Here is a 14,113-nt window from a genome sequence, read left to right on the forward strand (position 1 = left end):
TATTTACATATCCACTGTTTATTGGATTTGGGGAAGAGAAGTGTGTTGGGATCTCTCATTTTTCCAAATAGATTCCAGTGCAGGATGTGGATCATACCAGGGGAGATGGACTATGCTGCTGGGATATGGAGGCTCCTGAGAGAAAGGCAGGAAAGGGCATGGTCATGACCATGCAGGGTTCTGGGATCAGGCCTTTCCTGATGGTACCTGTGGATGTTCCACCTAGATCACAATTGGGGTAATGACAGCACTCTCCAAATGGAAGGTGGGTGGTAATGGACTGGAGCTGGTACCTTGAGATGGGAGACAGCTGCATTTGTAGGGAAGACCTGAGAGAGGGATAAAGGCACATAGAGAGCTCTTGAAGGCACTACTTACCTTCTCCCTGAATCTTTGCCTAAGGCCTGGCCACTCCTGTGGGCCATATCCACTCTGAACAAGTCTTCAAGGCCAATGCTTTATTTGGCAGGTTAATACATTTTAATGAAACTAAGTTATTAAAAACAAACAAAAAAAACCTTTTATGAATGTTTAAAACCCTTAGCCTTCTGGGAATTATAAAGAGAGCGGTAGGAATATATCCTTGTGTAGATTAGTTTGAATTTATTTTTTTTAATGTTTTATTTTTGACAGAGCATGAGTGGGGGAGGGGCAGAGAGAGAGAGGGAGACACGGAAACCAAAGCAGGCCCCAGGCTCTGAGTTGTCAGCACAGAGCCTGACGTGGGCTCAAACTCATGGACCATGAGATCATGACCTGAGGCAAAGTCAGATGCTCCACTGACTGAGCCACCCAGGCGCCCCAGATTAGTTTGAATTTAAAGCCAGAGATGAACATTTTGAATTTGTGACTTAAACTCAATCAGCTTCCATCTTCATCAGCTTCTTCCTTAGTCGTCTTCCTCAGGTAACCAAAGTCAGCCTTGTCCCTGCTTCCTGTCAAGTGCCTGGTTTTCTGTCCGGTAGACCTCTTGGTACAATAATGGCCTACAGCCCTGGACAAAGCTTTGGTGACCAACTGGCTATATTTCCTCCCAGGGTGTCAATCCTGTGAAATCAGTCTGATTTACAATACTTCACTAGAAAACAAAGCCAATATTATTCAAGGGCACCACATTCTCCAAGTCCCAACAAGTAAAATATCCAATGCTGACTTCTAAAATCAGCAGGCACACAACCCCCTACAAGCAGAATCAGTGAGAAATGACATAGGGTGGAATCAGTAAGACTTGAAAGCTTCTCTGACCACAGCAGTCTATTTATCAAGCATGTAGGGAAAGCATGAGCACAGGAGGTAGGACAAGAACCTCATCAGGACTTAAATGGAATATTGGAGATGCAGAATAGAGTGAGGGAGCCCACAGATCAGAGCAGACCCACAGTCCCCTTAACATCAGGAATGTTGCAGGACTAGCCCAGGAAGGTGTCAGGAGCAGCGTGTAGCAGCTTTGTGTGTTGGGGCCTCACTGCTGAGAGTCTGTCTCCAGCTCTGAGAAGTGCAGCTGGGTCAAGGAGGCTACCACCTGCTCTGCCAATGAGGGTAGTAATAGCACCACCCACCAGGCATGTCTTGAGGATCAAATGCATCCGTATTTGTAAGGTACAGAGAACTGTGCATGGCACATATTTCTCAGTTGGGAAAATGCTTGTGTAATGAGATAAAAGACAAGTGACTTCTCGTCAACACACAGGAAGCTGCCTCCCTGGGACGTGCCTCCTTTTCATTCCTGAGTTTTCCCTGTGATACATCTCTTGGCAGCAACTAGGCTGTATGCAGAGCTCATAGAGCTGGCACTTACTCTGATTTTTCTGGAATTTGAGAGACAGGAGTTCCTGAGTATAGAAATGTGTTTGCTGTCGGCGTCTGGCTGGCTGTTGCAGGTGAAAGCCCAGTCACTAGTAAAAGTCTTGAATGTGATAGACCTGTCCTGTGCACAGAATAGCTGGTCAGCCTACAGTTAAGACAATTCCCTCTAGAACCAGTGTTGTGCCCTGGGAGTGAGCCTCAGTTCCAGGGAGAAGTTCTGAGAGGAGTCTCAATGCTCCCAGGTGCCCTGATCTGTGCCCATCTTTTGTTCCCCTGAGTTACCAGCATTTTGCATTGCAAAGGAAGAGAACTTCTATCTCATCCACCTGACTGAATCAGGCCAATCCATGAATCCTGTGGTTAAGGACTCAGGACGCGGGATACATCTCCTAAATCATTTACCCTGAACTAGGTTTTGACTGGGCTCCTGGGAGAGGGTGTGTCTGATCACAAATAGGGCAGTGATTGCAGTGTTCACGGGCTCCACTCTCCAAATAGCAAAATGAGCGGTTATGGTGTTGGTAGAAATGCACACCCTGATACCTGAAGTCTCTATTTCCCTGACATTTCCAGGATTTTGACTCCATGATCTATGATCTGAAAGCTGCTATGATGGATACGCAGTTTCTGTGCAGGAAGACAGAAGACAGGGAGAAGGATGATGGGTCCCAAGGCATCAGAAAGCTGTTTTCTCCCTGCCCCTTGGTTTCTATGTTTATGTTACCCACTCCCCAAGCCCCAGACAAAATCAAGAATTAGATGTTGTCTTGTTCAATTATGCATCTTACTTTCATTCTGTTGGGTTTGGGGCCATGACCTCCCTTGTCAAGTGCAGTGGGGTTCAATGTTCAAATTGTCTTAAAGTCAGGGTCAGAATAGTCATCAGAGTGGCTGACTGCCTCTTGGGTGGGGTCTGCTGGGGAAGAGGCAGGAAATAGGTATGGAGATACCATGGACAGCTAAGGGGGCAGGGGTCTCCCCAGGGACCTTAGGATGTTCCATGTAGGTCACATGGGAGGGCCCACAGCATCTCCTCATAAGGAACAATTCCTGAATTCCTTTTCCCTCACTCACAGCTTCAACTTAAGCAGAAACATTGAAATCCTAGAACACAAATAGTTATGAACTAGTCTTTCTACAGTAGAACTAAAAACTCCTGGTATGAAAGGCCACCCCCATAAACAGCCATAGCATTCTGATGGGGACTCTGCTTACATGGTCCCTGGTATGTGGACCAAATCTCTTTGAAACTTTCCAGGACAGCAGTTTCTTTCTCCCATGTCTGTCTACTGGATAGATCAGATCAGGCTGATGTCCCTCCATTATCCATACTCCAGGCACAGTAATCTTCTGCACTATCTTTAGTATAGGGAGCTGGCTTTTGCTGGGCAGCTCTGCTCCTTCTGTGTTAGTTGCACATCACCGATCAGGGCCATTCATCAAGCTGGCTCTTCCCCCTGACTGAGGTGTCTATCACCCTGTGCATAGAGGCCATCCGACTGTGACCCCTTATAGGATGTCCCCCCCCCCCCCCTGCAGTCTGTCATTGATCTCAACCCACACTTAGGAAATTCCAATGCCCTTCCCCTGAGACCTGTGGAAGGTACCAGATGCCACTAGAGGGCACTAGGGACACCAAAGGGCTGGTGGAGGGTCTATAGTGAGGGAGGCAAGGCTCCTCTAGCAAGGCACCCTCTAGTCTGGGTGAGGCTTCCTCTCAGCACAAAAGAAGTGGTCAAGTCCACTTCTCCCACTGCTCTGCAAGGTCAGTGATCTTTTGGATTATGTCTCTATGTGAATTCAAATGCAGAACAGCTTTTCATCCCTGATGCTACAGTGGACTTCTTTTCGAAGTGTTTCAGGGCTGTTATGTTGTGCTGGGGTGCGGGGATTTGTATTTTTCAAAAGACTCTGAGTGATGCAGTAAGGGTGGAGATCAACTCCCTAGAGGAACATTATGTACATTGTCATAAGCTGCACCTGAGAGCAGGGCCTTCCTGGCACCTTCTTACCTCACTGTGCTCAAGATGGGCAGGGACTTCAAGAACTGATCACACCTAGGCTGTAGATTAGAATTAGTGTATCTGGCAAGGCTATCCCAGTGCTGGTGAGGGTCCTTTCCTCAATGAGTTTGTGATAATCCAGCTGGGGCCCAAATATCAGCAGTTCTGAAGGTCCCAAGTGATTCTAATGTACAATCAAGGTAGCAAGGCTCAGCTGCAAGATGGTTCAAAATGGCTAGGTTTTTACTTCTTTTCTTTTCTTTTTTTGAGAGACTAAAGAGATTTGTAAGAATCAGAGCATTTTGGGAAAGAGGATGAGGGCCATACCTAGAAACTCTTCTTGAGATTGACTCTGGAGGGGTGTGTGGATTTGATGAGAATGTGTATTTTTAGAGGTCTTTAAGGACATGAGGAAATGCTTGTGTCTAGCTTTAAAGCTTATGGCATATGATCACTGTAAAGGAAATTGTGTGTCTTGCCAATGTAAAATAACATTTTTAGTAAAATTATAACAACTTGAGCTAAAATCTGCCTGGGTAAATCCATTTAAGTTCTTGGCTGAATACTTGAATACAAGGGGGCACTGTGTTAGTATCTTACAGGCAAAGCACTTAAAGTGAATGAATATATTAGATTTTCCTGGAGGAAGGTCTTTACAGGTCAGAACTGTGGGTTCCCGGGTGAGCCCAGGACAGTTTATCAAGTGCTGTGGAAGTGACTGGAAGTTTTCGGAGAGATCAAGTCACCTCATATTCCTGGATGGCAGAAGGAAAATCCTATTTCAATGGAGATGAAAGGTCAGAGGGATAAGGGGGGCAGAGAATAAAACTGATTTGGGTTAAAATTGCCTCAAACATTGTCTCAGTGTGTGATGAAAAGCTGAGTGTAGGTGAGACGAGGCTGGGGTCAGGGGATTCAGACTCACAGAAGGACCACTTTTGTGTTGAGAGGGAGCCTCACCCAGACTAGAGGGTGCCTTGCTAAAGGAGTCTTGCCTCCCTCACTATAGACCCTCCAGCCCTTTGGTGTCCCTAGTGCCCCCTGGTGGCATCTGGTACCTCCACAGGTCTCAGGGGAAGGGGTGGGGACCAGGTGGCCTTGACTGCAGGGTCATCCAGGTGCAAACCTGGGTAGAGTAGCATGTTGATTCCTGCTTCCTTGGATTCTTCTTGAAATCTGAGGGCAGCCAGTTGTGTCTAGAGACCTCTAGGTGGGTGGTGGGTCAGGGAAGGGTACCAGCCTACAGCTACTGTAGGTACAAGACCTATCTATGAGCCAAGATAGATTACAGGTCCTGGTGAACCTGGGGTTGATGCTTCCTTTCTGTGCCCTGGAAGAAAAATCTTTGAACAGCTTGGTGGGACAAGTACTTGGAGCCCAGGACTAGTTGGGTTCAGCCAGCAATGCTTCCACTTGTTCAGAGGTCCTTCCAAGGGGACAAGCTCAGAGACACGGTGACTAGACTCTAGTCCCCCCACATGTATCTGAGCCCATGATTGCTGACTAATCTGTAGGGGGCTTGCCCACTCCATGGGTCCTAGCAGAGTCCCTCTCTGGGCTTTGACACACAAGACAGAGGGTCCAAGTCCCTGAGGATGTTCCTTTTCATATCCTGGCCATTCACAGGTGTCCTCTGATGACCACTAGGCCAGCTCAGTTTTCCTGCAGTTTATGTTCTGCATAGGAAAGCAATATTTGTCAAAAGACTGAATCCTAGTGATTGATATTCTTAGTAATAGAGTGATGAATTGTTAATGGCAGCTTTTCAAGAGAATGATTCAGGTAAGTTGGGATTTAAACTGGGAGGGGAAAAAATTCACTTCTCAGCAGAATTAGAGAAATAGATGCAAGACACAGTGACTCAACATATCCAATATACAGGTGTGCATACACACAGCACAGAAACAGTCTAATGAGTATTTAAGAAACCTCAGCTCAATGTCAATGAGAGGATGAGGCACACTACTGGTAAATGAATGGTCGATGCTGCCCTGCTGGAAAATGCAGAAGGCGGGATGGAAGAGCTATCCTCTTGGAATGTGCAAGTTACTCCTTGAAGGTTCACGAGGTTCTGAGCACTAAGAATGAATGAGATACCAGCCGGAGAAGGGTGACTGATCTCCAGGCCCCAGAAAGCTGAGCCCCTCCCAGCTCCTTGGCTTCCCAGTCTCTCTCCTCTAATCACGGCCACCAAGGAGAAGGAGATAAAGCTTGTCTTGTTTCCATTGTAGATTCTATCTCATGACACTGGCCTTGGGGAAGGAAGAGTTCATGGCTACAGGGGACTGTGCTAATATCTTGTCTCTCCAATGGAATCAAGATATTCTAGAGAATCTCAAATCCTCCAGATCTGGTTCACAGGAGAATTTTAGTTCTCCTGGGGAGAGCTGGCAGCTTCACTTGGGTATAAACTCAGGAGATGAATGTGTTGGTGACTAGGGAAGACTCAGGCCCTGGGTGCCTGACTGGGTCCTGGAGATCCTCATCACCTATCACATACTGGGTCCCCTGAGCCTCTGAGGGGCCCTGGTCATATTTAAAGTTCAAAGAACAGAGCAAAGTAGGAGTCAGGGCCAGAGTGGCCTCAGCTATGGCAGCTTCTGCAGCTATGAAGACTGCAGTCTATGAATGTGACCCATCCCACTTGCTTGGGGAACTTGGCAAAGGCAGCCAATTTCAAAGTTGGAATTGGGAGTCTGAGTACATTGCAGGTGATGCAGACTTCATGACCTTGCTGTTTCCACTTGGCAATCAGGTGTGCCCTGTCCAGCCTTCTCTTAGGCAGTGTTCATTGAGTTGTCTGCTGATGGCCTTCCAGGTGTGACAGAACTCTGGGAGGTAGTGAAATTTCTGGTCATAGACCTTGAACATGGGCCAAAGAGATCCCACTTGCCTCTTGCCTGAGGTTCTGTACCCACATGCTTCTTCAGACTCAAGTCACCCAGTGTCAGCTCATCAGCCCCCAGCCATGTGAGGGTTGGTAGTTTCTAGGCTGCTCCCCGCTTTCCACAGGGAAGCCACTTGCATGGGGCTGAGCTTAGAGGTCCTAGAATGTAACCGAAGCCATCAGCCTCCCTTCTGAGAGCTGTCTCTGCAGCTCTGTGTCCTGGTGGATTTCCAGGGCTGCCTGTGGATGGAGTGGACCCAACTCGACAACTGTTGATTCTAGGATCAGTGCCTTTGTCCTCCTCTGCCAGTCCTTGCACACCTGCACCTGAGCTGGGCTTTGACTGGAAAACTGGGAGATGGTGTGCTGTGGACCAGAGGGAAGATGGGCGAGTCCAGATTCACGTGTTCAAATAACTTTCGAGAAAAACATTCACAAACCTGGATGGAAACTCAATGTCTATATATTGGACCACATTTTGAAAGTATTCCCAAAGCTTCTTGATAGCCTAACCTCTTTGGCCAAAGAAGTAACCTATTTTCTCTAATATGGATAGAGTTGGTCTAACATGGGTGATACCAGTGACATATCTGCAGTTGTCTTTAAAGATGGGTCCTGTGTACTTCATTGGGCAGTGTCCCAGAAGTTCCTCTAGGGTTTCATATTCAATAGGTGCCACCTGACTGGGGAGGTAGGGTACCATTCTGTCCATATGGTCTGTCTGGCAAAGCCTGGTTGGCATCGGCTCAGCCCAGTGAGTGCTCCTTTGTCAGGTCCACTTCCTGGGCATATCTCACACACCCTGGTAGGTTTCCAGAGGAAGGTGAATGAACTCTGGCTCATCCTGAAACACAGCACCATGGCAAAACTTTGATACTGTGAGTACATTCCATACTATCACATGATGCAGAAATGTCCCTGGGGTCCAGTGGCAGATAGGAAAAAAGTGGTTCAGTGGGTATCTGTATTTTAAACCTCACCTCAGGATGTCCCAAATTTGCATAGGGGGTCCTCAGAGATGCAGGGTCTGGATTCCCTGGTGGTGCCTGGGGCTGAGGCTTCTATACAGTCTCTGCAGAAGAGTTTCAGAATGCTAGCCATATTTGGGTACCTAGAGTCTACCGGCATCTGTTTCAGCCTCAGCCTCTTTTCAATACCCCCAGCAAGCCTGGAACCTGACTCCCTGGGAAAGAGCCACTAAGCCTCAGTCTGGGCTCCCCTATCAGGGTGAGGTACACTGAGCAATTTTCTTATCTTCTGGCTTCCTCAGAATTAGCGCCTCTGTTGGTCCCAATCTACTTGGACTTCTTGGTCCAAGTAATCTGAAGTTCCATATACAGAGGGCAAGGAGAGATGGAGAAAAGCGGCAGACCACTCCAGATAGTAGGTAGCAGGTTTAATAAACAAGGGAACATATATGAGAGGCTTGTTTTAGGTGGCCACAAAACAAGTAGATCTCTGCACCCACCTGACAAATGTTTAAAGTTTATAGAGAGGTTTTAACTTGGTTCAGGCATGTATGCCATTTAATTGTTCTCAACACCTTATACTCTCAACAGTTATGTCCTTGGAACAGCCCCCACAGTGGAGACACTAAACAGGGTGTACATTCCAAGGACAAGGGAGGAGGTGAGAAGGCTTTGACTGCCCAGGTACTAGTGGAGGGTCAACCAGGGGCCACTCCTCTTGATCCTCTCCCCCAACATCTTCCCAGCCAGAAGACCCAGCAAACTTTTTTTGGATGGAATTGTTCAACTCCCTGGCAGACCATGGACCCTTTTCCATGGGTTTCTTGTCCACGTTGTGCTTCTCAAAGGAACTAGACCATCAATTTCCTCTTTTCTCTCTTGGTTCAGCTCTGGGTCTAGTCTAGCTCCCGTTCCTGACATCTGTCCCATGCCAGTCCCAAGACATGTTGGTCACAGAGGGCACATTATCTTCAATGAGTTTGAAAATCTGTCAACCTCTGGAAGTTTCTTTTCCAGTCCTCTTTATCCTTCATCTTGACTTTTTTTTTTTCTCTTGGGGCTAGGATCCTGCCTTAGGTAGTAAAGGGTCTCTGAGCTCGCCGAGTGTCACCTGTGTTCATTGTGGATTGGGTCTCTGTGGTGGGCCAGTCTGCCTTGCTGTGGAGGAGGCAGGGGATGTCTGTAAGAGCACTCTCCTCTGGGTCCATCATGTGGCCCAGTGGGACCAGCTCATTCCTGTTTTAAGTGTGGCTCCTGAAGAGCATGTGGTAAACACTGGATCCCGGAGGTTTTTAAATCTTCTGTTCAGGATCCTCAACTTTGTGCATTTCCCCATGTGGATTTTCCATCAGTTCTTCCTGCTCTTTCACTTTCCTGGAAGTCCTAGCTCAGACCATCTGAAGCAAAGCAAAATACAATGTTTTCACAAAATGGTGAAATCAGTCTCCTTCACAGTACTTAACTTCACCACAGAACAAAGCCAATATTATTGAAAGGCACCAAATTATCCAAGTCCCAACAAGAAAAATTTCCTATGCTGATGTGTGTTTATGATCAACAGGCACACAACTCATTACAAACAGAATTGGTGGGAAATGACAGAGGGTGGAATCAGTAGGGGACTTGAAAGCATCTCTGATAGACTGCTGTGGTCAAGCATGTAGGGAGAGCATGAGCACAGGAGGTAGGACAAGAATCTCATCAGGACCTAAGGGGAATGTTGGAGATGCAGAATAGAGTGAGGGAGCCCACAGATCAGAGCAGATCCACAGTCCCCTTAACATCAGAAATGTTGCAGGACTAGCCCAGGAAGGTGTCAGGAGCAGCATGTAGCAGCTTTGTGTGCTGGGGCCTCACTGCTGAGAGTCTGTCTCCAGCTCTGAGAAGTGCAGCTGGGTCAAGGAGGCTACCACCTGCTCTGCCAATGAGGGTAGTAATAGCATCGTCCACCAGGCATGTCTCAAGGATCAAAAACATCCATATTTGTAAAATACAGAACTGTGCACAGCACATATTTCTTAGATGTAAAAATGTGTAATAAGATAATCCAGCTGTCTTTCCATAAAGCCACAGGAAGCTGCCTCCCTGGACTTCCTTCCATTTTTTAATTTTCCCTGTAATGCAGCCCTGCTGCTGCCTGGAAATGCATTTAGGGCCCTTAGAGCCCACACTCTGATTTTTCTGGAATTTAGGGAGTCAGGAGTTCCCTAGTGCAGGAATGTGTTTGTCCTCTGTCCTTTTGTGTTGGCTCTGTTGCAGGTGGAGACCCAGCTGCTAGTAAAGGGCTTGGATGTGATTGAGTTCGACCCATCTCACATGCAGGCAGAATGGTCAGCCTGTAGTAGGATGATTCCCTTCAGAACCTGTGTCTGCCCCAGGGGTGAGTCCTGGGCATCAAGACCTCAGTTCCAGGAAGAAGGTTTGCAGGGGGTGGGGAGGTGTCTCAGCACTCCCATGTGCCCTGATCTGGACCCATCCCTGAGTCTTGGTATCTTGTACTGCAAAGGAGGATTTTTATCTCACCCACCTGAGTCAGGCCAATTCATGAGTCCAACTCATGAGTGGTTAATTTAAGGACTCAGGACTTGAGTGACATCTCCTAAATCACTCACCCAATCCAATACTAGTTTATGAGGTCCTATAACAGAGAGGGTGTGTCTGACCACAATGAAGGCAGTGATCACAGAGCAATATTGAGCGTTATGTGCTAACTGCAAAAGTTCTTGAGGCAAAATCGTGCTCGATGTATTCAGGAAGACATTGCCTTGGAAACTTTGCTCCTTCTGTGTTAGCTGTTCATCACCAACAAATGCCAGTCATTGAGCTGGCTCCTCTGACTCAGGTGTCAGACACCTGTGCATAGAGGCTTTCTCAGAGGAGGACACCCTCCTAGGCACTGCCCCCTCATTCTGTCCCGGACCACAGACAACTCTTAGTAAATCCCAGTGCAGCCCCTTGGCCAAGTACATCTCTCCCACTGGTCTCCAAGCTCAGTCAGATCATGGATCATGTCTGTAAGTGAAATCAGATGTAGAATGGTTTCTCAGCCCTGATGCTACAGTGGAATTCTTTCTTAAAAGCCCATCCCAGTGTTTCAGACTTAATTATTTTGGGCCTGAGGCCCAGGGATACGTGTTTGTAAAAAGTGAGTGATCCAACACAGTCTGGGTAGAGATCTCCTTTAGAGGAACATACCTTCTCATGAACTACACCTGACGCAGGGGCCTCCTTGGTCTTTCCCACCCCACTGTGCTGCAGGAAGGATCAGGGAATTTAGTAACTGAGTCCCACCCAGGCAATAGACTAGAACTGCCTGGAGAGGCTTTCACAGTGGTGATGGGGTCCCTTTGCAAGTGATTCTGATGTGATGATCCAGGAAGGATCCATAGTGTCAGTGCTAAAGGTCTCAGGTGGTTTTTAAAAAGTTTCTTTAACGTTTACTTATTTTTGAGACAGAGAGCATGAACAGAGGAGGGACAGAGAGAGAGGGAGACACAGAATCGGAAGCAGGCTCCAGGCTCTGAAACATCAGCCCAGAGCCTGACACTGGGCTCAAACTCACGGACTGCGAGATCGTGACCTGAGCTGAAGTTGGACGCTTAACCGACTGAACCACCCAGGCGCCCCAAGTCTCAGGTGGTTTTAATCCACAATCGGGATGGAAAAGCTCAGCTTTAAAAGGGTTCAAATGGTCAGGTTTTTCTGTTTTTGTTTTTCTTGAGAAATTGAAGAGTTTTATGAGAATCCCTGTGACTTGGGGCAGAGGACTAGGGCCTGACCTAGGAACTCTTGAGACTGTGACTGAGATGCCCCACCAGGGGTGGAGAGAGGGGCTCAGACAGGTGGCTGCTCTCAAGTCCCAGCAGATCCTCCTGCACCCATGCCAGTCACTTATCTGAATAAACTGCCTACCTCATCAGTTCCTAACAGAGTCCCTCTGTCTGGCCTTAGACACACTAGACAGAGGCTCCTGTCCCCAAGAATGTTCATTTTTTTTTAAATGTTGCCATTCATAGGCACCCTCTAGCAACTCTGTTCTCTCAAAGCTTATAATCCTCATGGAGTATTTGTCAAAGGACTACAAATCTTTTCTTTTCCCAAAGGATTGCAATTCTAATTATTTTCTAATTTTTTTGGGTTATGGAAATGTGATTGTGTATAATAAAGTTTTTCAAAAGAAAGACTATGTCAAGATTTTCTATAAAAACACTCATTTTGATAGGTTTCTCCCAGAAAGTGTACAGAAATAGGTGTAAGAGACAGTGAATTTGCAATATAAGAGATACAAATACTTATAAAGATATTATCCCAAAGCTTCTGCTGCTTCTAGAAATTTCAGTTCCAATTTGAAATGGTTTTGAGGATCAATGTTAAAGGAAGATGCTGCTTCTGCTAGAAAATGCTGAAGGCAGGATTGAAGCCTCTCCTCTCTGAATGTACAAGTTTTCACATGTTGGTGGTCACTGGGCCTCTGAGCACTAATAAGAGAGTGGGGAGGGAGGGATGGCATATCTCCAGGCACCTGGAATCTGAGCTCCCTCTCTGTCCCTTGGCCCCTATATTTTTTTCTCAGTATAATTCTGGGTCCCACCCAAGCCACTAACACCAGGATGAAAAGTGATGAGGGCCACTTACAATTTCACATGATATTTTCATGACCTCGGGTTGTGGAAGGGAAGGAATCATGTGCATAGGAAACTGTGATTTTTCAACTGTCTCAAGTGCAGACAGCATCACATTTAAATGGTCTTTAAGTTCAAGACCTGATTAAGAGCCAGAAGAGGTCCACATCTTCTGCTGGGGCATGAGGTCTGCCAGCACAAGTATGGGAAATGAATGCAGAGATGACCAGGAAGGACCCAAAGTTCATGAAACCCATCTTAGTACTTGGATGTCTTCAATATATTTCACTTGTCAGGGGACTCGGAGCTTGACATTGGAATGTGGATGGGCTTGGAGCTGGTCCTGGGAAGTAGGAGAAGGTCATGTGCACAAGAAATTGCTGAGTGGAACAGACCCCTTCGGGGCTGGCTTAAATGGCCCAAACCCTCTTCCTGGATCACTGCCTCTGAACTTGCCTTCCACAGGGGCCATGACCTCCTCAGAACCATTGCTTTGGGCCCCAGTTATAGAAGGACAAACTCTGTGATAAGTCCTTTCCAGTCTCATGAAGACAGGACCATGGGCAGAAGCTGGTCTTCTAATTCTGCACTCTGCTCGGGGCACAGTGTGATGGCTGGGCCAGCCCATGTTGGTCACTTAAGAGCCATAAAGTTCAATATAGAAGAAACCTACCTGAGACCTAGGGTCTACTGCAGGGCTTCTCCATAACTATGGGCCAGGGTTCATTTGTTGGCCTTCTGTATAGTCCTGTGTAAGTCCTGCAAAACCATCAGCATCTGGGGACACCGTCGCCAGCTCTTCTCTATGGCCCTGGGCTTGGGCACAAAGGAATCTTTGTCAGGATGGGATTCTTCTCCTTTGTCTCAAGATGAAACTCATTTCCAAAGATTCCCTATTCTTGTAAGAAACTCTAGGTTTCCTGGTCTCTCCAAGGACTGGTCTAGAAGGGACAGAGAAATGTGGATGCACCTTGGCATGACTGTGTATCTGAGTGGTTTTCAGAGATTCTTCTTCTACACTGACAAGGCCCACACATGCCTTTGTCTGCTGGTGGGAGATGATAAATCTTTAAATGGGAATGTCAGGAACTGGCATCACTAGGAGAAGCAATGTCCAATACCTCTATTCACGGGTATGTCAGGAAGCATCTCTGCCTGGATATTGCTTAATAATGAATAGGAGTCTGAAAGCCTTCAGTTAAAAGGATTGTAATTACTGATCTAGAAGGGATCTTCCTTTGTTTCAGGGAGTGTCAACTGTCCTCATGAAAGGCCTTGTTCTCCTTTAGGTTGCCAGGATTTTGTGGACGAAGTCAGAGCTCCAGGTATGTGGAGTCACAGGCCTGTCATCCTCGCAGCTGCCCTGTGGGCTGGAAGGGGAACTTAGGGCTGATGAAGGTGTTGAGGCTAGGACTGGAAATACAGAGAGAAAAAAAAAAGTGTCTGTTCAATTGTTGTGACCAGAAAGAAAACCTTGTTTCTTCCATTCTGTGTTAGAATTTTTTTAAGCTTATTTGAGAGAGAAAGGGGGGAGGGAGGGGGGAAAGAGGAGAATCCCAAGCAGGCTCTGTGCTGTCAGCATGGAGCCCAACATGGGGCTTGATCTCCTAACTCTGGGATCATGAGCCAAAATCCAGAGTTGGATGCTTAACTGACTGAGCCACCCAGGGGCCCCTATGTTATAATTTTAGATTTCTGTGAAGAGTCACCTAATGTAAAAAATAGATTGTTTAACATGAAATAGCAGATTCACAGGCAAGCCATTATAAATTAAAATATAATATTGAAAATAATGACTTTATTAACACTAAGAACTGAGAAATGTGT

The 14,113-nt window shown here is 46.8% G+C and overlaps 2 long non-coding RNA genes across 2 annotated transcripts in view; one reads left to right on the top strand and one right to left on the bottom strand.

Annotated features, from left to right (window-relative positions):
* LOC131517261 (uncharacterized) overlaps positions 1-14,113 on the top strand; it is a 44,009-nt gene that overhangs the window by 27,363 nt on the left and 2,533 nt on the right. Inside the window, exon 2 of the long non-coding RNA XR_009264484.1 lies at positions 13,534-13,611. This is a non-coding gene — a long non-coding RNA (uncharacterized LOC131517261). The remainder of the gene's footprint in view (positions 1-13,533; positions 13,612-14,113) is intronic.
* Positions 8,078-14,113, bottom strand: part of LOC131517266 (uncharacterized) — a 63,788-nt gene continuing 57,752 nt past the window's right edge. The window contains exon 2 of the long non-coding RNA XR_009264489.1: positions 8,078-9,061. This is a non-coding gene — a long non-coding RNA (uncharacterized LOC131517266). The remainder of the gene's footprint in view (positions 9,062-14,113) is intronic.

This window comes from Neofelis nebulosa, chromosome 1 (assembly GCF_028018385.1).
Source record: "Neofelis nebulosa isolate mNeoNeb1 chromosome 1, mNeoNeb1.pri, whole genome shotgun sequence".
Classification (NCBI taxonomy): domain Eukaryota; kingdom Metazoa; phylum Chordata; class Mammalia; order Carnivora; family Felidae; genus Neofelis; species Neofelis nebulosa.